At 37.5% G+C, this 26931-nt stretch overlaps 1 long non-coding RNA gene across 2 annotated transcripts in view; it reads right to left on the reverse strand.

The window, feature by feature from the left end:
* The window catches only part of LOC140635179 (uncharacterized), a 312797-nt gene that overhangs the window by 51871 nt on the left and 233995 nt on the right, over nucleotides 1-26931 (reverse strand). For both annotated transcript variants that reach the window (XR_012032517.1, XR_012032518.1), the window contains exon 3: nucleotides 12891-12984. This is a non-coding gene — a long non-coding RNA (uncharacterized lncRNA). The remainder of the gene's footprint in view (nucleotides 1-12890; nucleotides 12985-26931) is intronic.

Here is a 26931-nt window from a genome sequence, read left to right on the forward strand (position 1 = left end):
ATAAACACCAGATCAAACAGGCTGTGATGAAGCTCTATGACATTGATGTGGCCAAGGTCAACACCTTGATCAGGCCTGATGGAGAGAAGAAAGCATATGTTCGACTGGCTCCTGACTATGATGCTTTGGATGTTGCCAAAAAAATTGGGATCATCTAAACTGAGTTCAGCCCGCTATAAATCTAAATATAAATTTTTTCACCATAAAAAGAAAAAAAAAAAGAAATCTCGCTAATCTCTTGGCAGGAACTCTTTAAACTCTTTACCTCCCTTAACTGACATGCATACCAATACTTCCACTTGCTAGTCCTCTTTCACTGAGGTGTATAAGTTTTTTCCTACTCCCAAGTCCCAAGCCATTTTATCACCCGAGCTGATTATGAGCTGTCTGAACTGGATCGGCATCTTTCCCTAAATTTATGCCAAATCCTGGTTTTTATTTGGCCAATGAGTTCCTGGTTAAGGTGACAGCTATTTACACAAGCAACACTTTTAAGTTTAAAGTATGATACCTTTCAGAAAAAGAAAATAGTTAAATTAAGGCTTGAAGACTTCAAAGAAATGAAAGTATAATATGAGAATGATAAACAGAGATAGGCAGATTTTATGTGTGTTTCCCTCTCGGATCATACTGCATGGCTGTCATCTTTGGTATATCTAGGTAAGATCTGGCCTTTTATTCTCCTTATGGAATATGCTTTGAGGACCTCACAGATTCACCATGTAGTAAGGTAAGTTGAAAATGCTTTTTATCTTGATTTTTACTGTTCAGCAATGAATGGTCAGAACAGTTGAGAGCTAAAAATGTTTTTGACAACACAAATTGTATGGTAACACTCATTTAGCTATGGTCCTAACTGAAGAAAAAAATATTATTAGAATTTTCTTTCTTTCTTTCTTTCTTTCTTTCTTTCTTTCTTTCTTTCTCTCTCTCTCTCTCTCTCTCTCTCTCTCTCTCTCTCTCTCTCTCTCTCTCTTTCTTCTTCCTTTCTTTTGTGGAGGCTGAGAAAAATTAAGGCCATGCCACCTCAAGTTTAGCATTAGCACAAGTACAGCCATCTTAGTCCCCTGTGAATAAGAGCTGAACTTTACAGGAAAAACTGCAGAATGTGCTCGGCAGGGAATCCCATATCATATCAGGAAGACAACAGAGCCCAAGCCAGTGGCAGAAAGTCCCATATTAGAATGAGAACAGAGCTCAATGCCCTGGAAAGCCCCATATCAGAATGTAAACAGAACTTGAGAAATTCCTCCACTCCTTCTGAAAATCCCCTAAACCAGCCCATAAAAAACCCAGCTGTAACCCACTTTGGGGTCCAAGTCCCTGCTCTGCTGTGTTGGGTATACTTGGACCCAAGTTCGAGCTTGCTAATAAACCCTCGTGTGCTTGCATTGGTTTCGGCTCCTTGGTGGTTTCTCAGATTCACAATCTTGGGCACAACACTTTTTCTTTCTTTCTTTCTTTCTTTCTTTCTTTCTTTCTTTCTTTCTTTCTTTCTCTTCTTTCTCTTCTTTCTCTTCTTTCTCTTCTTTCTCTTCTTTCTTTCTTTCTTTCTTTCTTTCTTTCTCTTTCTTTCTTTCTTTCTTTTCTTTCTTTCTTTCTTTCTTTCTTTCTTCTTTCTTCTTTTCTTCCTCTCTCTCTCTCTCTCTCTCTTTTTTTTTAATGGGACCTTGACCTGAACCTTTACAGCTCTGTTAAGAAGCAAAAACCTAGGTTTTAGTAGGGCATGTCAAGAGTACAGCTTTTTATGTGGAATCTAAAAAATAAAATGAATGAACAAAAAACCCCAGAAACAGATCCATAAATACAGAGAAAAAACTAGAGGTTGCCAGAGTAGAAAAGGGGGAGATATGGGCAAAATGCGTAGAGGGGAGTGGGAGGTACAGACTTCTAGTTATGGAATAAAAAATTCACAAGGATGAAAGGGACAGTATAGGGAATATAGTCACTGAAATTGTAATTGGGTTATATGGTGATAGTAGACAGTAGCTACATTTGTGGTGAGCATAGCATAATATACAGATTTGTCTAATCACTAGATTGCACACTTAAAACTAACGTAACATTGTTTTACAACTGTACTTCAAGTTTTTAAAAAAAGCATATAATCCCGGAAAAAAAGAGTTTTTTAGGCTTCTATGTGTACCTCTGTAAGAACAGGTACATCTCACAAATACCTGTGTTTCTGAGGTATTGCCATACTCTCCATTTGTGTAAAGAAAAACATTTTACAAATAAAATAAAAAGCATTTCTATTGCTTTGTCGCCATCAAAATAGCATATTCATTTATAGCAGTATCAGGGGAAAGTAGAATGGGGAGGCAGGGTTTAGAGGTCAGGTCTCTGGAAACCACTCTCTTCTATGTCATTTACTGCTAAAATGACCTTTGTCAAGTCATTACAGTTCCCTGGGGTTCACTTTCCACCTTCTTCAATGGCTAGATGTAATGAAACTGCTATTAAAATAACTTAACTAAATATCACTTACAGGATATTTTATCCCCTTCATTCATTCCTGTATCAGGGAGTAGTGACTAGGGACAATATCAAATACATATAGTATTATATTTAAGAAATATTTTAGACCAGAAATTTTCACTTTTTTAATTTATTCTGTATTAATCTATTCAGATGTTTATATATATTCAACCTTTACCTTCCTATGTAATTTCTGGTGTTTTACTTTATTTCAGGCGGGTGAAAATACTGTTCTTCCCACTCAGTTTTTATGATCAATATGGTAAAGGCATATATTTCTAGAGGTATAAATTCCAGACTCTGAGTGTCCCATTTAATTTGACACAAATTCTATAAACTTTAGTTACCTGCTTTTCTAGCTTGGAGGAAATTAAAATTAGAAAATTCTAAGAAACTTTTCAGAAACATCGAATGAAACACAACTAACCTCAATCCAGGAAAACAAAAGTGTTTCCTGGGGGTAGGGGTGGGGCTGAAATGTTTTAAAATGCAGACAAGGACTGAATTTCATAATGTACGATTTTGTTTTGTGGATTTATTTATTAAAATAAATGGATTTTATATTTAAAGCATATGCAAGTCATTATTTGAAGCTACAAATGCTGATAAGACATAATCCATTTATTTACCCAAAGAAATTCAATTGGGAAATAAACCTAGACATAATACAGACACAATGAAGTGTTTGTGGGTATGCTGAGTATAGCCTTACTTTTGGAAGTGCTAATGGATGCAATCAGACTTGAGGTTCCTAATTCCAACCCAAGTTTTATGCCATGGGCCATTTTTATAATCAAGGTCTTACAATGGGTCTTGGATAAGGCAGCAGGAAAGTCAATGGTACGTAGAGGATAGGATATGAAGTGTCAGAATTTAATTGGTCTTAGTGACAAGAACTGCTCAAACATGACATGTAAGCTCAATGCAAGCAGAACAATGGGCAGAAGGCAATTATGTTGTTAGTAGGGATGCTGTGCAAGACTTCTCAGAGATTGTTCCTCACTTTTCTGGACCAAGAAATGATGAGGATGTCAAGGGGTGCTAGTTTGATGTCATTCCTTAAGTGGGAGTGTTGCCAGGGACTTATCTCTGGACATTAGTGAGCAGAACTGTTGTTTATATAGGTCCTGATTCCTATAAGTGAAGAACTCAAGAGGCACCTGGGTGACTCAGTCAGTTAAGTGGCCAACTCTTGATTTCAGCACAGGTCATGATCTCAGGGTTCTCGGATTAAGCCCCACATCTGGCTCTACAGTCAGCAGGGAGTCTGCTGGAGATTCTCTCTCCACTCCCCCTACCACTCCCCCTGGCCGTGAGAGCTCTCTCTCCTTCTCTAAAACAAATAAATCTTAAAAGAAAAAAAGAACTCATGTTTGATGGGCATGTGGAAGAAAGTTATGCAGATGCTAGATGCTAGATGCCCAGTTAAACAAGGAAAGTTTCTTTAAAGCAAAACCTCTACTGCAGTATCTTTTGTCCATCGTATTGAAAACTGTGAGAACAATAGTTGAATCTTAAATTCATGAACACATTGAAAAGGATTTTTTCAAAATAGAAAAAGGCAGGTGCATCTATGAAGAGGCTTATTTTGGTTCGGGCATCTCCTTACTTGGCATTTTTAGGGGTACAAACCTTATGGCATAAAGTAGTGTCTACAGGTAAGAAATGAATCAAGGAAACATGAGCAATGAGTCAGTTTATCTTATACCTGTCTAGGTTTTCCATGGTACAAAGGTCATGAGCAGTTCCAGTAAAAAGTCATTTAATCAATGGTTATTAATTAGAAAGGAAGTGCCATAACTGGCTGGGAACCCATCAAAAAGTGTGGATTCGGTATTTAGAAAGGATCCTTTAGTAGGTGGAGTATAAAATTTGAATTTATTAAAAACGAACAGAAAACAAGAAAATAAAATCTCTCTCAATAAAACTGTTCTCCTCTTCCTCTAGATTTTATAATATTGTTACTAAAGTAGATGTGGTATAGTTCAGACTCTGTAGAGTCCATGTGCAGTGAGTGTCTCAAGGTGCAAAGGATTAATAATAATAAAGGAGAGGTCTATGAGAAAAACAGTTTTTAATTTGGGATGAAGGAAAAATCAGTGCGGTCCTGGTTGTGAGTTGTCACACATCCTGGAAAGAGTGATTGCAATACGGAGGAGATATTTTCTTTGTTTTCCTGTTTGTTTGTTTTTCTTTTGCTTGTGTGCATGCACATACACATACATATGCATGCAAATTCATGGCATAGAATCCCAGATAATTCTCTCCTTGTTTAGAATGTTCACTATTGAGCCAGTCTTTTTTTTTTTTTTTTTTTTTTTTTTGAGCCAGTCTTGAACCAGTTTTAGTTTCTACCAGGATGTATCATCCTACTCATCACCAGGCCAATAAAATCTCACAGTTAGCTAGTCAGATAAATCCTTGTCTTTTTTGCATTAACTTAGAACTCTAAAAGGAGCACCTTATAGATAAGGGGGATACAGGTAATATGAGATTGCCTCATTAGAGCGCCATTAACGCATCTCCTACTACGGGGCTCTGTTAGGATGTCTTCTCAATCTTTTCAGTTACATCTGAGACAAGAGTGACTGGTTTTGTTCAGCCAATTTCCCACAAAGAGGAAGCAACGTGCTATTTTGGTGTGCTTTTTGTTTGTTTGCTTTTTTATTTTTCACTTTTCCAGAAATGTTGTTTGCTTTATAAAAGTCAGTGCGTGTGCCAGCCCAAATAGGGTAAAAGCAGGCTGTCCGGAGGTGCAGAAGCTGAGTGGCAGACTAGCCCTCTTCACCAACTGAATCACTTACTCCAAGCACAAGCAATTCAATTTTGTGCCTCAGCAAAACTGCAGATTACTACATGCTGTAGACCAGTGGGTTTCAACCCTGGCTGCAAATTAGAATTCCCTAGGGAGGTACTTTTAAATATCGATGCTTAGCAACCCCCCACACCTGTGGAATGAAGCCAGATTCCTTCAGGTTGTGTCGCTGGGATGTGTGTGCCTGTGTGTGTGTGTGTGTGTGTGTGTGTGCGCATGCGTGTTTATATGTGTGTTCATGTGGACATCTCTGAGCATATGTCTGCATGTGTGTTTACATGTATATGTAGTAGGTATATATGTGTACAGGGCCAGGGTGCTTGGGATCCCAGAGGATTCTTATACACGTGAAGGAATCAGGGTTGAGAGTCAGAGATGTATAGGTCTTTATAACTCCTTGACCCAAATCTGAAACTATCAAATTTATGAATAAGGGAACACTATAACTTAATAAGAAATGAAGAATGCACGGTTAATAGTCTCTAAGAAAATAAAGTTACATAATAAATATTTTTAATGACTAGATGACATCTTCATTTCTGCACAGAGAGACCAAAAGGGGACTTGAACCAAGGCTAAAGTTTTTCTGAAAATGTTCGCCTGTGTCCATCCTAATACCTGAAGACATTAAGAATCGGCACCCCCACACTCCACACCAATACCATACCACAGATAACCTTATCCTGAAAATGTTTTGAATTTGGAATGACAAATCATCATCACCTTAGCCTGAGAAATATTTTAGCAATAGATTTCAAATCACATACATTTAAGGCACAGTTTTTCACAGAATACTTACCTTTACTACATATTTATCTCGTATTTATACTTACACATACAACCTGTGTGCAAAGCTTGCTAACGAGCTGAGAGAGAATCTTTGCCCACGGAGCAATAAAAGAGAATCAGTTCTGGGTAAATTTGGATATCTTGTCTTCCAGGATCTTCTAATTCTTCCTATGTCCTACACAGCTTCTGTTCCAGGAGAGTTTTCCTTGGGCGGCTAACACCTTGCCTCAAGGTCATTATCACCTCTCACTAGTTACAGGACTGCATTATGCACCTCAAAATGGCTCCTTAATTTGTTTATCTAAGTACAGCTTTTCTCCTTAACCTCAGAGTCCTTGTGTGGCTGTTCTTTATCAGGCCTGATATTCTCTGACGTCCTATAGCTGCAAGGAGAGTTATATATGTCAGAGAGGATCATGTCTCAATTCCACCTCAGCTGAACATTGGTTTCTCCCACGGAACACATCTCATCACCTACTTTGCAAATTTTATACCCTTCTGGAAACACTGGTATTCCACCTGCCTGCAGTGGACACTGCAAAGGTTCTAGTTTCACTTAGGAATCTATTTTAAGATCATCAAGTGATTGACCAATCTCTTTAATATTTAGAAACATGATTTCCACATCACCAGTAAGTGATGTAAACAGGAAATAGGAAATACTTTGCAAATTACCTTTGTGGTTACTTTGCCTTAAATAAAATGATCTTGTTCACGCAGACTCCATTCTGTGGAAAAGTCACCTCTCCCTCTATCACCATCCCTCCAAAAAAGCAAATTTGAGACAGAGCAGGCTGCCAGACTGCCACTTCTACTACTGTCTCCTCAGGCCACAGGCACAATATAGCTATGTAACTAGTTCACGTGTTTATATAAACACTTCAAAACACCCAATCAATCACTTCTTTCTAGCCAGCACTTTTCTTAGGGAAGTATATGCCCCTGACCTAGTGGAGACTCAATGTAACTCCTTTCTTTCATGAGCTCAGGGTTTAATGGGCCAAACACAACAATGGCACAGATGAGCAATTTCAAGGAGTTCTCATTATAACCAGGATCCGCGTTACAGAGATTCAGAGGACACATGTCAGAACACAACTCCTGCCTTTAAAGGTATTTTTTTTTATACAAGTATTACAAACAACGAAGCACACAAGGCTGACAGCTTTCTAAAGGTCAAAAAAGGTTATGATTCTCCTTCTAACTGTAAAACTCAGTATAAGTAGAAATTTAAGTTTCTATCTTCCAGAATGTTAACTTCAGTAACAGTACATTCTATTAAAATCTACACAATAAACCAGTCCATAATCTCTGGTCTGGGAGAGTAAGATCAGAGACTTTCTGGACATATATCTCCTTTTAATTAAATCAATATATAAATATATTTTATATTATGTAGTGCTTTTCAAATGCTTCCATTTCTCAGTTGTTCCCTGTACATATGCCACCTCTATCCCCCTCCCTTGTTTCTTGCCGATTCTTCTATAATCAGTCTCCTTGTTTTTTACTGAAAACCACAAATGAGAGCTGGGATTAGTGAAGTGTGCTTTAAGACTAGGAAGCTCTATCAGGAAATACAATCTGTCCTCCACAGACACAATATCTGTGGAAACGAAACAAAAAATTCTTTACTGAATCAACACTAACCACAGCATAGCCTGCATGGGGGAAGCAGACACACATTATCACAAAGGCTAAGGAGCATAAAACCACTGAGCCTGCAGTTGCAGGGTCATAAAATCTTGTTTTCTATTTGAAAAGCATTTAATGCTGGACATTTTGAATGCCTCATCTCAGAGAAAGCCTGGGTACAAGGGACTGAATAATTACATCTTGCAAAAGATGGGGAGTCATCATGTCAGAGAAAGCAGATGGTCTCCCCATCATTCCAATACCCCAAATCCAAACAAGCTCAGTGCGTTTTGACAATCCGACAGTCGATAGAGAAAAAAGCATTTCACTCTTAATTCTAAATAGAAGCAAGGGCCTGAAGATGAACACAGGGCTCTTCCAGGAATCGAAATGTAAACTCCCATCTCCACTGGGGTTGAGGGGATGGGACCAGACTGCCCACCCAGAGTGTGCCATATCTATTGGTACTAAATAGAGCTTAACAAAATATTCCAAATGGATCGCAGAGTTCAGGCTCATTAGAGGCAGTATATCACTTTCCTGAGGAGAATAGTTGGAGGTTGGTATTTAGAATGCCTGTGAATTCATTGGTGCGTGGGAAAGGTGTCCTAAAATATTACTAGAATTACCACCTGGAGTATGCATCAAATCAAAGATCAGTCTGTATTTAAGTTGGTTAAGTTGGTTAAGATCACCAATTACACACAAGCATGTAGATTTGTAAAATTTCTCCTTCTGACAATTAGTCAACCTCTTAGAGATATTTCTCAGCACTCAAGTAAAGAATTAGGACTATTATCCAGAAACTCTAGGTTAAAATTCTTGGTTCCAAATGAGGACCAAAATGATAAGTTAATTGAACTGTACTGGAAAGGACAGAGGATGAGAAAACGATGTTGGATTTGTCCTTTTGAAATTGCCATTTCAAGATTTAGAGGTGTGTGCCTCCATTTCCTAACATGGAAAGGAACTAATAACATCTGTTTCATCTACAGGTATTAAAATAATGAAAATAAAATGAAGAAGTGAAAGTTTGTAGCAAAAGCACAAAATGGCTGTTCAGTGTAAAACTGACACAGTCCTAATTTTAGGCTCCTTTTTTAATCTCTCACTTTCTTCCTAGGCAGAGGCATCCATGCCTGTGGCTCCTGCCACCGCAAAGATGCTGAGAAGTCCCAAGGCCTTTTCTAAGAAAGACTTATTTTTAAATACAAATATTCCACCCCTACTCCAGAGCCTCACTTTAATTTTAGCATCCTCACCTCCACCTCCATGCATCCATCAACCTGCCAGGCCACTGTCACTCTTACCTATGGCAGGAGGGAGATGGGACAGAGGGGAAAGGTTGTCATTACACACTAAATACAGTTTTATTTTATTTTGCCCTTGTTTACTTTTTTATTTGATTTTCTTATTCCCTAGAGGTAAAGGTTTGACATCACCTTTCAAGATAACGTAATTCACAAGAGCTGGAGTTCATAAGGGGACTCTTGGTTACATTAAGGTAAAACAAACATATTCTCAAATGAAGCACAATTTGTTTTGCATTTATCGTAAAACAGTGCCTTCATTCAGGCTGAGTTATATTGCTGAACATTTGTTTTTTACTTCGAGAAATTTGTTCATTTTCTGGGCCCAGATGCCATTCAGTAAAGACCTCAAAAATCTGTCTCTCCTGAAAGAAGGTTGACAGTAGACTCTGTCACAAGATAGTGAGGTGGGGTCTGGGCTGGGGATCCAGGAAGCACCCACACTGACTTCAATCCAACCTGTTTACCAAGGAATCTCATTCCACTTGAGTCTAAGATGAGATTATTTTATTTCTTTTAAACATTATCTCAAAACATGCTAGGTTGAAACCCCTCCTCCTCTCTCCAACCTTTTAACAATATTCTGGAAAGATCCTATTACTTTCCATCTATTTTAAATATCAAAATTGGTCAGTCCACATGAAAAGTTCCATCTCTCTCATATGATGCTGAATGCTTTCCTCTGCTTCTGCTGGCTTAAGGACTGGCTGGCACTTTTCAATTTCTTGCCATTGTCCTTTTCTTAAGGACTAGCTCCTCACAAATGAAGGACAAGGACAAAACAATGAAGGATAAGGACAAATGTCCTTTATCTTATCTTACTGGGCATAATTTTAATCCTTTTCTGCTGATATCGCCTGCTTTTCTGCCTACCTTTGACCCATCACCTATGATGGCCTGTGTGCGGCAGGTGTCCGTGCTATTCACACTCCTGGAGCCCAACTGTGTAATGCAAGGGACTAATACAGCCTCCAGATCAATTAGAACACTAGGCAGCCTGCATGCTCTCTCTGCCCTAGGTTCTCACTTACTTTTTGCAACATGGGACTGTTCATTCAGAGGGCAGCTCTGTTGCTGCCACCTTCACTCTTGCTTCCACAGTGTTTTGCGGTGTCCATTTGACCTAGAGGTAAGTCATCTTTGCCAAGCCAACTGATATGAGCCAAGCTTGCTACATTTACTCTGTCTGCCTCCTCTCTTCAGTTTACTTTTCTTCCACTGGGGTAGATAGTCATTTGACTACCTCTGAAGATATCCAACATAGAAATGAGATCTAGTCTCCCCTTCTCACCAGTATCCCTCATCTCTTCATTAGAGATTCTCTTGGGCCTCCATGCACACACTCCTCATGAAAATAGTGACTCTCCCCTCAATACAAAGCTCACTTACAGAGCCTGGGTGAGATGAAGACAGCAGGGTAGATATATATTGTAGGAGGGTCAGCTGTGCTAACTTTTAATAAACCCTGGGAAGCTCTATCCTCAGTTGTTAGTGGCTTTTTTAAGATGGTGGTTTTCTTACCACATTTTTTGTTTTCAGGTGTATAAAGTACTTACATCTCACATCAATTCTTTGGAGTCTGCACTCTGATACCTCTTGCTTCCTCACTAGTCCAGTTCCCATAAAGCAGCCAGAGAAGGCCCCTTAAATTCCACAATAACACCCAGCAAAATCAGGCACCTCCACCGCCTCTCTGAGGAATGTCACTTTAATTCTTCTTCTCTTTTTATGTTCTAATTATCTCTATATTTATATGAACATCACTCTCTCTAGATATGTAGATATAGATGCAGACACTTTTTGTTTCCCAAATTGCTTATTATGTACAGTTTGCTTTCTTGCCTCAAGCTCTCCTGCCTGGACTGTTCTTTTAGGAACCGCTAGCCCACCACAAGCACCACTATTATTGGTTCACCTTAACCACGCCCTCTAGCTCCAGCCAAGGTAAGGTGCTCACAGGCAGCTAGGGATTAATGACCAGTGCCTGCCTTAGTCCCATTCATCTGTAAGTTTTCAGGTTAACGACACTCTTTAAGGTGCTTCTCTGTCTTTGTGATTAAGTTAGTTTGCCCCCTTTGCCCTTTTATAACTCTCATCATACTTGAAATTACTTGCTCACTGACTATGTTCTCTGTTAAATTATATGGTTCTTGAGGACAGGGGTCAATCTCATGGATCTATCTTGTTCACGGGTATATCCTTACTACCTAATGCATTTCCCTAACAGCTACTTATTTATTAAGTGAATTGATAAATGTATGGAGAATGGAAATACTTGTCATTAATTTTTATTAGATTTAGCAAATGATTGTTCAACCCTTCATTTGAATCTGCCCTTGGAGCTGTGAGGAACCTTATCGACTCTATCCTTCTCCACCTCTATTGATTTGGCTGCATATTCTTGGTTTCTATCCAGTCAGAGTCTGTTTGAGATTGCCACTGTATCCTCATTTCCATCTGTACTGAAGAAGCCGGTGAAAACACATATTTTTAAAATCAACAGAAAGTGAGTTTTACATATTTTTAAATTAGATCTCTTTGACGTGAACATTTTTTTTTTAATGAAATAGTGCTTTGAGCTCCTAATGTCTTGTACATCTTAATTTTAGCACTGCCTACAGTGCATTTTTAAATGCTCTTTACAGGACAGTTTAAGTGGCCAAACCTAACATCAATCATTGTCTCTAAGACAAAATCTTAGTTTTTAAACTTTCCTCATATGTGTGCTTGTTTAGTTTTTAATGCTTAACTTATAATGAACCAGAATTTTTCTAATTGCTTCTGACTTAAAACAATGAAGTTCTAGAGAATGATTACCCTCAGCATATTTGTGCAGATGAAACATTGGCAGCACTCAAGAACCTTCTATCTGGTTCCCCATCACATTACGCTCATCTCTGGACCACACCACCACTGGCATAGTTAGTGCATCCTTCCACATTACATCACATTTCTTTGTTTTCTCTTTTCCTCTGGCATTTTTACTTAGCTAACCTGTCTGCTAATAGTACAAAGCCAAACCCTACTACTGAGGAGACTCAGAGGCCAAATACATCTTCCCCCTTATTTTATAGATCAGAGACCAAGATCCCCAGGACAATGTGATTCTCCTGTAGATCACAACTAGTCAAGGGAAGAGTCTTGGCTCTAATATGGGGCTTCTCATACCCAGGCGAGGGCTCTTTCTACTATAAAACACGTGCATATTAAGTCAAGTATTCTGGAAGTAATTTACCATATTTGTTAGCTAACTAAATTGCAGATTAAAGCTGAAGGACTTGAATCACTTTAGTTCAGATATTCAAATCCCACTAATCAGTAAATGAAGTACACACAACTGAGGACCAGAGATGGGGGAAAATACCCAATTATAAAAATATTTGTAGGGGCACCTGACTGGCCCAGTTGATAGAGCACTTGACTCTTGATCTCAGGGTTGTGAGTTCAATCCCTGTGTTGGGCATAGAGACTAAAAACACTGTAGATAGCACAACTGAATAATTTCGGGGAAATCAGACAAAATTTTAAAAAATAATAAATCTTTCACCCCACTTTTTTTTCAGTCTGTTGTGTTTTTGGTTTGATTTCACTTCAAAGTGTTCAACTCCCCTGCCCTCACTTGGTCTTCAGAGAAGCCATCAGAATGCAGCACCAGGCTTCTCCCCCTGTCTCTCTTGCAGCTGCAATCCCACAAAGGTAATCATTCCCCAACTGTCAGAGAAATCCCTCCTCCCAGAAACGGTAGCTGGGCGTCTTTCTCTGAAGTTTTGTGGTAGTGGTCAGCTGCTGTCACTAAGGATTAACTGGTCTCAGAATAACCAGAAACATAAATCAAAGTGGGAGCACAAAAGACAGATCCTCCTCACCAAGTCCACGAAGGAAAGGAAATGCGGCCTCTAGACTCTTTCATCTTCTCAGCCACACCCACACGTGGAGAGTCGGCTGCATTAGCACAGTCGTCTTCAAAGGCAGAGGACAGCAAAGCAAGAGGGGAGAAAAAAGAAAAAAAAAATCTTAATGACTAATTGGCAAACCATCTGTCTATATGTGTTATCTCCCTATGTTACCTTCACAATTTTCCTTTTTAAGTTCTCATTGATCTAAGCCTGAAGACATTAAAGGTTGTAATATATTCTGGTCTGCTCATCAGCAAAGTCATCCTAGTGTGTCAGGGCTGGGCAAGCCTGTCGTCCAAAGCCTAGGTTACCAATAAAGAAAACTGAAGGCCAATGGTTTAGATGACTTGGCCAGACTCCTGTATCTCCTTGGAGAAAGAGTCAGGGCTAATGATTCCATGTACTGAGTCCTTCCTCATACAGCCTTCTTGCTAGGACAATGTCTTATTAAAAAAATATCTTCCCTTTACCACATGGTACTTTATGCCTTTATTGCTGCCTTTTCCATCTTCCTAACTTCAGAGTGGAAGCCTTGGTTTCTACCTTCTTCCATCAAAACTTCCAATTAGAAAATGTTTTACATCTGTCTTTCACCACTTAAGATGAATGAGATTCCCCATGCCACCTTCCCTGAGGGTGTGTTCATGTTTAGTCACGTAATCTGAGTTCTGGAATGGAAAATTTTCATGCCTGTTAAAGGGTTTGTCATCAGGGCAGATTGTGGGAAGGGATGCGGGTGGGTTTTTTTTGACACTCTAGTCTCTGAGCTACTAATGTCTATGATTAGTAATAACAGAATTCACACATCACTTCCCTTTCAGAAACCCATGTAGGGGATCGGTTAGTAATTGTAAGATAGGCAAGTTCAGTTTCATAAGGTGATAGCCTGGAAGATCCCTCTAGGTTAGAACAGCATTCACCAGTGTAATGTAGAGTATTCCTACTTTTCCAGAGGACACGGTAAAAGGTTTCTCTATTTCTCATTCTCTCTTTTTTAAAATCTGAATAAATGTATCTTCAGTGTCATTGCTGTTGTGTGCATTTCAGGGTCTCTCTACTCTGCCTCAGACCTCCTGGGGACTCAGAAGAGGGAACATCTGTTTGTCTGTTTTACTCCCTTTTGCAGAACTTGCTAAATAGGGAAGAAGCTAAATTTTTAATGTTCCCGAAGCTCTGTGTGTGAAACGATGATATTGGGTTGCAATTGAAGAAGAGTTTTAAGACAGGCAATTTTATACCAACTTACATAATGCATGCCAAAGTGTGAGGCTGTTATGGAATCGCATCTGCAATTGTGAGCTGCATAATACAGCAATAGTATTTGAATATTATCAGATTGTAAATGGCGGAAATGCAGTATTAAGTGTTTGTGAGGAGTGAATTATGCCCTATTATATCACAGAGACCCTGGGAGCAGTGGAAGCAGCCGGTGAATGGCGGGTTTCTCTGATTTATTAACAGGGTTAGTTGACTGGGATTATGCTTATTTTTATGTGAGGCACCATTATCAGTTCTGAGGCTCTACTCTAAAGAGGACACACACAGAGAGGAGAGATAATAGTTGCATGCCTCCCCTCCTGCATGTCACAGCACCTGGAACATCGGCAATATTTGACTTTCTTTGGAAGCAAGTAAGAAACCTAGAGAAATACATAAAGAATGAAAACAAATCTCCACAAACTAGCAAGAGAGTTTGGGGAAAGCTGGAGATGTAGAAATGGAAATCTCAAGAGGGACATGATCACAGACTGCAAATACCTTCAAGGTAGCATTATAAATGAAGGTTGAAATTATTCACAGTCTCAGATGATGGTAGGAGTAGGTGCAGGGGCCTGGAGCTAAGGAAAAAGCAGCTTGGACCAGATAATAAGAAAAGTTTATAGCAGTAAGAATGACAGAGCAGAGAAATAGGTTCCCAAGAGTCATGGCAGATATTCAAGGAATAGGTTAGGTAAGACATTAACAGGACTGATGGGGTAAAGACAGCCAAATGGATGCAACAAGTGGGGTTTGGTGCTCCTGCTTCTGGAGATATTGCTGAAGTAGTAAATGCAAACATTTTCCCCACTGAATGCTGCTTTGACAATATTCCTAACAGAATCTGTACTCTTGTGTGCCAATGTCATATTTAAGAAGCAAAACCTCCAAGTGGATTGCCAGCTGGAAAGTCTCAATCAACAAATGTGATGACATTTTGTTCCCCTACAAGCATCCCCATCCTTGACTTTGAAACCTTTCCAGGAGAATGTAGGAATTAAAATAAGCTGATGGGTTCAAGAAAGCTTTATTGAAGGAGATGAGCTCTAAAGGACAGGGGATTTAAGGCACATTTTATACTCATTACTTGTAACATGGTCATTCAAAAAAAGAGTTGTGTTAGTAGTTGAAGATTGAAATAAGAAGGAGGGAAGATTGTTGTTCTAGAAGAGCATGCTTCCTGGATGCTCTAATTGTCTTCCAGGTAGATTCAGTAATAAATTACAACATTTATAGCCAAGCAGCCACTTTAGGTTGTAGGATTGAAACATCAACTTTTCAAGGGTTGATGGTTGTTCCTAGCTGACAATTAGAAGGAATCATTATTTCAACACGTGATACGAACAAGAAAGTTTTAGAGATCTCTCCATGTCAGTATATAGAGAGTCAGCTGTAATTCCTCCTCTGCAAATTCAAGAGGGCAGATGGCAACAACAACACAGCCTCCCTTTCCATCACCAATTCAATAGTATCATTAGAAAATGAATCCACACTATACTGGAAGGCCAACTCCATTGGATGAGGAACCATGAATAATATCGAAAATATGGAAAGCAACCTGAGCCATACTACAGATTTCTACAAAAAATCAAAGCAGCTCAAAAACTGGTGTCAGAATCAGACTGGGACAAAAACAATTGCAGAGGAATTTGGTAGGGTGGCATAGTTCAGAACTTCTGCATCTCTCCTCACCTCCAAACCTCTGGCCAGATTGTGAACAGCAGTGGTGCCTAGACCCAGACAACCATAATAAATATGAGCTCCTGGGACACAAAGCAAGATAATGACTGAATGACTGCTAAAACTCTGGGTGAATAGGATGACCCCACACCTAGACCACCTTTCCTTTACTGTAATTCTACCCAGACATCAGTGTAAACTGCAGTGCTATGACCTGGCCCATACCCCACAAAGTCCATGCAAACAGACACAGCATCACCAGAAAGGTAACAGTGGACCCTAAGACAGAATTAAATATGCAACCAAGCATAACTTTGGGAGAACCACATCATGAAAGAAAGGCAGGAAACACAGCAAGTGGAAGAACATATACTCACAGAAATAGTGCATAAACAAACAAGATAGTAAAGGAGATATTATACATATCCTCTGAGAAACACAAGAGGATATTATGATTTTTTCAATCAATTTGAAAACTTGGAAAATGAAAATTTAATTCTTGAAGAAAAATGTGAAAATGAAAGTTGAATGGACTATTCACATGATAAAAAGTGATTTTTATTTTATTTTATTTTATTTTATTTTGCAGTGAGGTGTAATTGAGGAATTTTCCTAAGTCTGATGGAGTATATAGGACCAACACATGAGAGCACATGCAAAGACATTCGGATATATGTTCAGTACTGTTCTAGAAAAAGATAAAAGGAAAATGGAGGAGAAATAGGCAAAGACAACATTTTTTAAAATTTTTCAGGACTGAAAAAAGATCATTTTCCAGATTGAAAGAGCCCACCAAATATTGTGTGACCAAAACAAAAACAAAGAAAAGACTGCAGATAGAAATATTGTGAAATTCTAAAACTCCAATAAACAGAAGGCCCTTAGGGTGTCCTAAGAGAAAGAAAGAATATAAATGAGATTTCAAACAAAGCAACATAGCTTGACCTCAGAGTCTCATCAGTAACACTGGATGTATGAAGTCCATTTTCCACCAGATTCTTAGAGAAAATTATGTTGAACACTATTATTAATTTTTAGGGCAAAATATAGACATTTTCAGATTTTTTTTGGACAATGGAAATTTTAGTATCCATAATTCAAGTCTGAAAGAATTATGAGCATACATTCTAACAAATAAAATAGATGAATCCTAGAGAAAATAATGGAATTTAAGCAACAGTAGTGAGCAAAGAAATCAATAAAATTTATTGCTAAATCTAAATGAGCATTAATTATAAAATATTAACCTGAAAATGGCATATGATATTGATGTTATGTAACATCACTAAACACGAAGCAAAGAGTGACAGGGTTTTTTGTTTGTTTCATTATTCAAGGGCTTGAATATGATCTCATTTCTCCTCTTCTGAGCACGGGATAATAAGGAGATCCTTACTTCTGTGTCATCCTGCTACAGGTTTCATTCTATTTCATTTTTTTAGATGTTTCAAAACATTCATGTTTTACTCGTCTTTATATGTACCATAGCACAAGATTGATTATAAACTCCTTCAGGAAAGTGAGTTTATCCATATATTAATTTAATAGATAATAACTAGCATTATTACATATAGGTAATAACTATAATAATAATATACGTAGTAGATAATCATTAGGATTTTGAAAGTGCTAGTTAGATAAAGGATTTAGTATAGTTTGCTGTGCTGGCTGGTGCAGGATAATCAGAAAACAGAGACGATTATATTAAACCGATAATCATACAAACAAGTCATGATCTTATAAAATAATTTGGCACAGAAGAAAAGAGATCACTTAACAATACAAAAAAATACAGTTGCCTGTCTCTGTTAGCTGGGAGAATTGTCTATCACAGAGACTCACATACAAAAACCTAGACTTTATGAAAAATCCCAACTGAACCTGAGAAAGACTCTCAACTCTCAACTGCCACAAGAGCCCCTTGAAAATATCTGACACAGAATAAATTCACTTCCTTCAGTAAAGGTAAGAAAGAGAAACAAGCCAAGACTGACAGAAAGACATGACAAGGAAAATAGGGGAACGATAACTACCCAAAAAGTAGTGGCCAGGTGTAAATAAAAGGGAAAACCAAACATCTCACCATCAATGAAGAAAGATACTATGTCCAACTCTATTTTGAAACAAATAATAAAGTAGTAATAATAATAATACATTAAGGAAAGTATGGGGCAAGAGTAGGGGGATAGAGATCATGAGGCAAGATAGCTTAATAAATAGAATTTAAAAAGCCACAGAAATGTAGGTAATAATAGAAAGGAACACAGAATATAAGAACATCTATAGGACAAAGACATGAAAGATATAAGCAAAATAAAGTAGAAATAGAAAAATAACTTAAAAGGAAAAAAAGGCAGTAGATGGAGATTCAACCTACACATATTCACAGTCCTTAAAAGAAAAATAAAAAAAAAACAAAAAAAACATAAAAATCAAATATTGAAATATGTAACTTAAAGAAAACTGTCATTTAATTTAATTTAAAAATCATTATTTCTACTTATTAAAAAGTACAACCTATGCCAGGGAATCATCAGAATGATCAAGTTTGAAACACAGCAAGGTAAAGGCACTAGACTTAAAATATGGAAAAATAATCCATATCATGAGAAATAAGCCATAAACTTCTAACAGGGGGAAACAAAGAAACAAGTAAAGTGGCCCATGAGTTCTCCACAGCCACTATCCATATAAGAAGACAGTAGGGCCACACCTACAAATTCCTTGAAGATAGAAAGTAACCTAAGGATTTTATATCTAGATCAAATTTCAATCAATTATAACATCAAGAGACAAATGGTTTTTAACATGCAAGAATTCAGGAAAGATTGTCTGCTGTGAACTTAAGGATTCTACTTCAAGAACATAATTAGTTGAAACATCACTAAGAAGGCTACAGCAGAAATATTGGCCCTGTGTAATGCCTGTAGTTAACTGTGGACCTACGACTCAAACAAATCTGAGAATGAGGTGATGGGACAAAAAACAAAGCTATATGCATGAGAATATCGAAATTACACAACAACATAAATTGAAAAAAGAAAAGGATAAGTAGTGGGGAGACAGAATCTTATCGATGCAAAAGGTAAAAGCTTATCCAAGTAAAAAGCTTGTTTAAAATATAAAAGTAGGGATCCCTGGGTGGCGCAGCGGTTTAGCGCCTGCCTTTGGCCCAGGGCGCGATCCTGGAGACCCGGGATCGAATCCCACATCAGGCTCCTGGTGCATGGAGCCTGCTTCTCCCTCTGTCTATGTCTCTGCCTCTCTCTCTCTGTGTGACTATCATAAATTAAAAAACAAAAACAAATATATATATATATATATATACATATATATATATATATAAAAGTAGATGCTAATCAAGAAAACAAAATTAGAGCAATCTGCAGATGAGAAGGAGAGATGCCCATAGTGAACTTTTAATATGCTAATACTTTGAGGCTAATATAAAGATAATAAGAAAAAAGATCCAACTTTTCTTAAATATCTAATTAACACATTTTTTAAAGTAACACAGATGGGCTTCTGGGTGTCACAGTCAGTAGAATGTTGGACTCTTGGTTTTGGCTTGGTGGTGAGTGATCCCATGGTTGTAGGATTGAGCCCCAAGTCGGGTTCCCCATTGTCTGCTTGAGTTTCTCTCCCTCCCTCTCCCTCTGCCCCTACCCCTGGGTTCTCTCTCTCTCTCTCTCTCTCCACAAATAAATAAATATTTCTAAAAAGGAAAAGTAGCACAGAAAACTACATAAATGGGCTATCTAGAGATAGATATTAAGCCCATAAATGTATATCATATCAATAAATTCAAATTGGTTAAACTCACCTCATAAAATGTGATCAAATGATCACAAAGCAAAATCTCACCCCCATTAAATCCATGATATAGAGAAACCACCACCACATACATACACACACATATAAAAGGAATTCCAAAATATTGAAAATTTAAAAATTGACAAAAACCCTCTAGAAAAACTCTAAGAAAAAGAGAACAAAAGGTCATGATCTTAATATCATACAGGTTTAAGCTGTGACCAAAAATCCCCCAAAAGGTAGAAAAATCACTTTTAACTCCTAAAGAGTAAAATTCACAACAAAAATATAACCAATATAAATATTTATACTCCAAATAGTATAACACAAACTCCTAGACATTACACCAGAACATGCTAGGAGAAATGAGTAAAAACATATTAATGGTGGACTTTGTCACCTTATTCAGCATAGTCAAAGAGGTAATCTGGGGAAAGTTTCATAAAGAGTTTGTTTACAAGGTCAAGGTATAGGAAAACCACTAGAATCCCAGGAATTGCCAGAATCGCAGGGCTCATAACAAGCTTTGACTAGCCCCAGCCTTAAAGTAGCAAGAGATGTAAGCCATTTTCAATATATGAAGGCAGAGACTTCCAGGTAACTAACCCAAAGTCCAGTAGCTTCCTCCTAAGATTTCCCCCCAAATAAGACAAAACATGATGATGTTGAAAATTAATGCACAAATGTAGTATGTTGTGAAAAATGTTATATATTATTGTAAAAATCTTGAATGTTGTGACAAAGTAGAAATAGTGCATTTAATAATGGGAAAAGATGGGAGAGAAACAAACAAACAAAAAATAGAATAAGCTCCTTGTTGTATAGGTTCTAGATGGGAATTTTTTCATACAGAAAAATATTAATCAGAAAATAGGAGTCTAAGAACTTTAAAAAAAGTAGAAATACAAAAGTTACCACTAGAATAAAAATACAAACCTTCCTAAATACAATTTAAAAATCTTATAAGTAATAGAATAAAAATATATATCCCGCAAAGAAAGAAACCCAGTAAATTATGGTAGGGTTGAAATCAAACATATCAGTCATTTTGATGAATATGGCTGGACTCAAATGATCTAATAAAAGATACATATTCAGTCCTATTCAGTTCCCAAAACAAGACCCTACTATAGGCACCACGAAAGAGAGCCTAAGGTCAAGAATCTCAGAAACACTGAAAATGAAGGAGTAGACAGAGGTGTACAAAGGAAGTGGAAGCAGCGAGAGCAGTAATAGCAATCATGATATCAAAAAATCTAGAGTTCAGGACTCTTGGGTGGCTCAGTTGGTTGAATGTCTGTCTTTGGCTCAGGTCATGATATCAGGGTCTTGGGATAGAGACTCGAGCAGGCTCCCTACTCAATAACAGAATCTGCTTCTCCCTCTCACTTTCTCTCTGTAATCTCTTTCTCAAATAAATAAATAAAATCTTTAACAAAGAAATCTAGAATCCAAAACCCAAACCATTAAATGTGAAAAAGAACACTTTTAAATGTCAAAAGCCACTTAATAGTCAAGATATAATGTATATGGATATTTATGCAACAAAGAACACAATGACCACCTTTGTGAAACAAAAAGCATAGGACATACCAAGACCCAGATAGAAACACTAATCATAAGATACACTTGCACATCACTCTAGAAAAAGTAGACACAATAAAGCAAGATACAGAGAGTTTTAGAAATATAATCAATGAGACAGACCTTATAAATATATATTAAACTTTACACCCCAATAAAGCAAATATATTCTTTCTTAAGCACCCATGGCACGTGGACCGAAACAGGTCATAAACTGAGTTATAGAGAAAATGTTGGAAATTTCCATAAAGTAGAAATATAAACAACACTCTGATAGCTATGAAATAAAGCTAGACATTATCAACAATGAAACACAAAACCAAATGCCCTGCCACCTGGAAAATTTTAAAGCTTTCTATGAATCAAGTCTTTAGAGAAAAGGGGGCATGCAAACTGAAATTGTGACTTTTTATGAAAAAGAATGGCAATGAAAATACTATGCACCCAAACATATGGAATGCATTCAGAGCAGAGATCAGAGGAAAATTCATAGCATTAAACCCTTTTATCAGTAAAAATGAAAGAATTATGACAACTGACATAAATTCCCAGTTCAAAACAATGGAAAAAGAACAACAAACCAAGCACAGAGAAAACACAAGGAAGGAAAGAATAAAAATGAAAGGAGAAATTAAGGAAGGGAATAGAGAAACAGATCCAACGAATAAATCAAAATCCTGTTTTTTAAAAATAATTCACAAAATAGACAAACCACTAGTTACCCTTCTTAAAATAAAGGAAGAAAACAAAAATATACAAGATAAGACATGAGGAAGGGGGCACAACCATTGAAACAAATTTTTGAACATCACCAGAGACTATATTACAGACTTTTATGCAAAAATATTTGCAAGCCTGGATGCAATGGTGTTCAGGAATAACATATGTGATGCCTGAAGGATTTGGGAGCATTATGACCAAGAAAGATGCTGTTAAATACAACAAATATACATGAGGGAATAAACTGAAGGCAGAGTACTGTCCTCTAGAATTCTTTTTCTGAAATATGAATATATAAATGTATGTTAATCAAGGAAGTTGTCACAAGCTCATACCTATCATCCCTCCTCCTGCCTCCCGCCCCAATCAAACACTATAATCAACATCTAGCCCATAATCCAATCTGACTTCTGAATATCTATCTCTTTGACCCTCTGCATGCTGCACAATAGCCCTACATTCTCCCTTCACCTTTTGTACCGCGAGATGGATGAATGAACACAGGGGCTCTTGTGGGGAAGTCCTACTGAAGGATGGGATGGATTCACCTTGCAAATATGCAAAGCATTAATGACCACTTATGTGAAATTCCCCAAAGGCTGTTCATTAAGCCCAAATCAGGCTTCCTGTTGTGGCTCCTCTGAAAGAGATGACAGGCCACTGTGTCCTAGAAATGGGACTCCCACTGGGAGGGAAGGACATTCAAACTGACTCTGTGCCCTCAGGGTAGGTGTCCCATGAAAGGCCCCATGAGGGGGCTTGACTTTCACATCTGAGTGGTATGAATATATTTGCCTGTCATTTCCATGTTAGTCAGCGTACAGAAGCCTAATTACCACTTTCTAAAGCTACCGTATAATAGTGAAAGTCATTAATAATTGATGAAAAGCTATTGACCAAAATGAAGTGAGTCTTTGAATATAACTAATAATTATTAAACCTTTACTAATATTTACTGAGCATTTACTGTGTGCCAGACATTCTAAATGTTTTATTTCTATTGTCTCATTCAATCTTCACAATAGTTTTATGAGGAAGCTGAAACACAATTTGTATTTGTCCATTCCATGCCTTCAAGGAGATGACAGATTTTTATCTAATAGGATAATCAGGGCCCCTCCAAGTGTGATTTGTGATTCAATCTGACATCCTGATAATGATTTTTTTTTTCTAAAATTTTGTATCATCATTATTTAAAGGGATTCCATGGAATTTGGAAACAGGTTGCAGTGACCTTGGTTACCCTGAGCACACATTATAGGACGTGGCACTGCTGATACATGTTTCTAAAAGGGTGGATATTTGGCAACGCAGTCCACCTTCAACAGATTAGTGATGACTTTGTTTTCTTATTCTCCTATTAAAAATACCATGCCTTATGAAAGACAAATATTCCCTGTCCAAGAAGCAAGAACAAACACAAGAGTCTTCCCAGTTCTAATTCTAAGGAGAGCAGGACAATGGAGGCTCCCTAACCATGAATTTGTTAATTTTCGTGATTCCAGGTAAAAAGTGAAAGAGGGCGTCATTCATTTCTGATCTTTATAAGAAAGACATAGAGCAGATATTTGAAACTCTTAGCCCAATTTAGTATTGAAAAAACTTTTCATCATTGCTCATGCACACTTTTTATCTCCCACACAGTTTATCATAATGTGTCTTGTTAGTGAAAAACTGGAACAAAGTAAGCCTTGTATGTGATCAATTATTTTTGGTGTGTGTTTTCCCCAATACTCAGTAAGTCTTTATTTTGACCTTATACACACCTATACATTTTGTAAGAGAAGGCCTATTACTTATAGTCTGGAAGAAGGTGGAAAAATGATGTACGTCATCCTCAAGTGCATGCAAGCGAGGCCAACAAGAATTTCCCGCTATTTATTAGATCTTAAGATTCTGTTTTGGTTAGCTCCAAAACAACTATGGCACTTAGAGAGGTTCCCAAACTGACTGTGTCTTGGTACAAGTTTATTAGAAACAATGATAAGACCAGATGTGAAGCATCTCTTGATATTTCAGTGACATCTCTGGTTGGAGACCCACCATTTTGCAATATAAGAGAGTGTGGTGTTACAGCCTGGCTCTTTTCCTAATACCTATGTGACTTGAGTAAGCTATTAAATCTTATTATAGTGCAATGATACCCACCTTACCTGGCATTATGTTATAGGAATTAAATGAGCTAATATCTGTTATGTATTCAGCACAGTGCCCAATGTGAATGTGTGTGTAAGTAGGTCTATACTTAAAAATCAATAGTGAGATAATACTAGTTTCTAAAGGATGAGTGAAACTTGGGGAAAACTCAGAAATCCTAAACACCAGGGACTTTTGTCATTACAAAAAACCTTAACCACAGAGTATGTGTGATTGGGGGTTGCGGGGAGCTGCTGAATTAAATGGTTCCATACATCCTGCTGCATGGACTTGTTCATCCTTGGCAACAAACAGAAGACATGTGTAGTGGTGTCTGATGTACACTTAGAGTCCCAGTCCCAGTGTACAAATTCCTTTTCTTGCTTTTGATGGATCTCAGTCCATGCACATAACAATTGTCTCCCTTGGTTTTGCTCTTTCCTGATCATTCATGTTTACAGTTGCAGTTACAGAAAATAGCACATCTCATTTTGTTATCCTTTTTATGATTACAGCTAATAAAGGTGATTTTTTTCATTTTTCTTTCCACACATAATATAAAAGGCAGAAGGAATTGTGATGACTGTTTAACCACAGGCAGTGTGAGTGTGTATGTGTGTATACGTGCAGGTGTGTGCATGTGCATGCATGTGTCTGTGAATATGTTTGTTAAGGTTGAGGAGAGCACAATGTAAAAAAATGAGCAAGGAAGGAATTTGGTGGCAGCATAAAATTCAAGTCCATATAATCCTGAATCCATATAATAGAGTCAGTATAATACTGAGCTCTCTTTGGTCCACATCCAAATCTGAGAGTTGAGACACCTTCATCAGAGCAATCTTTTAGCATGAACAGCTTCATCAGAGCTATAGTCCCTGGATACTCTGGGATCCAGGGTACTCTCACAGCATACTATTCCAGTGAAGGAATTTCTTGGGAGACAAAAATCCTGTTTTTAAGGCAGAATCATTTCTGCCTTAATATCTGCTGTTCATGCTATATCCTTTTGGTTTCATCAAAACACTTTTCCCTGGGCAAAAAGTGCCTCCAGAGTTTATTTTCATTTTTCAGCAACCATGGGAGTATTTGCTCACGTAGTCCTGGCCTAAGACTCAATTCTTCTCTTTTATTCGTTAGCCGAATGGAGCTTCAAGAAATATGTACCTCTTCAAGGTCTTTGTGAACTGGGCCAGTGATTCTAAAACTTTATTATGCATAAGAATCAGTGGTGAAATTTGTTAAGATTCCAAATCTGGTTTAGGAAAGATAGAATCATGCCTGAGATGCTACATTTCCAACAATATTCCAGGTGGTACTGAGGATGCTGCTGATCCCAGGACTATACATTAACTTACAACACTCTAACTCAGAAATGGACAAACTTTTTCTATAAAAGCAAAGACAATAAATATTTTAGGCTATAGCTATTCAACTCTGCTTATTGTAGCACAAAGGAAACCATGGATAATACATAACCAAATGGGTAGGCTTTATTCCAATAAAACTTGAATTCTGAAATTTGAATTTCATGTAATTTTCACATGTCAGTAAATAATAATTTTTCTTTGGAATTTTTTTTCAGCTATTTAAAAATATAAAACACACTCTCAGCTTAGGGGTCATACAAAAGCAGTCAGTGGGGTCGGATGTGACCTATGGGCCAAACTTGCCAAGGAGTATTGTCTAGATCGAGTGATCTAGACAGAATTCTTGTCCTGTAACTAGGACTTAACACCTTATCTATTACAAAGAGATAAACATTCTCTTTGCCTCCTAGTTTAGAAAGTAAAAAATTCTTAGTGAAGTTTGTATTCTTACTGAAAGAAAATCCTTTCATTTATAGGCCTGACTTGAGTCTGCTACCCTAAAGCTTGAACGATCTAGTTCTATTTCATAGGCAGAGTGAGCAGATATACCTCTTTACTCAGGTACTTTAGGTTTATTCATGGTTTGTTGACTCACTCTAAGATTGGGATTTATTTTACCATCAATCTGGGAAAAAGATAGAAATGTCATATCTTTTGCTAAGTCTCTAGTAACATCTCAGCCTGAAATTATTAGAAATCAAACTAATTAGACAATCAAGCCCAATGGTAGAATTTAATTTCCCCCCTCCAAGGGCCAGTAGATTCAGAAAGAATCTGCAAAACAAATCTATTTTGGGGAAGACCTTCTCCAACTTTTCCAATGTTTTTATCCCTATCAGTACAAAGAAAATGATGTGTGTGCCCAGGGCTCTGGGATCTAAACTTAACTGGCCCATAGCAAGTGTGAAATTTCTTTGAAGTCTCCATTTTATCTTATAAATTCATGCATGTCTTGCATTTTATGCATATCTTGCATTTTATTCCATAAAACATATTGGTGTTTGTTGTACTATAAAGATGTTTAAAATTACTTCTCAGTTCACTTAAATTTGTATGCTAAAAATTGAGAGCCCCAGGAAGTTGGCCAATGTTTACTCTAACGATTCATATAGTCTCTCTGACACACCTGTATATGTATACTAGTGTGAGAAGTATAAAGTTAGCAGGAGTCCCCCCTTCTCCCTGGAATGTTGTTAGACCCACGTGCCAAAACTTTTCAGCCTCTATCTACCCACCGCCAAGACCCCTGTCATGTGACCTAAGAATGTTTATATTCCAAAGTTTATCCTAGTTAGTTGACACCATATAAGGTTTGCTTTAGCATGATTGCTGTTTGAACTTTATTTTTTCTGCTCATGTTCTGTTCACAGGCTTATTTTGAGTCTTCAGATCAAATTAGCAATAGAGGAGCTTTAATATCTGTAATAAGCCTACATGTAAATGCAATGGATCAG

Source organism: Canis lupus, chromosome 6 (genome assembly GCF_048164855.1).
Source record: "Canis lupus baileyi chromosome 6, mCanLup2.hap1, whole genome shotgun sequence".
In the NCBI taxonomy this organism is placed as follows: Eukaryota; Metazoa; Chordata; class Mammalia; order Carnivora; family Canidae; genus Canis; species Canis lupus.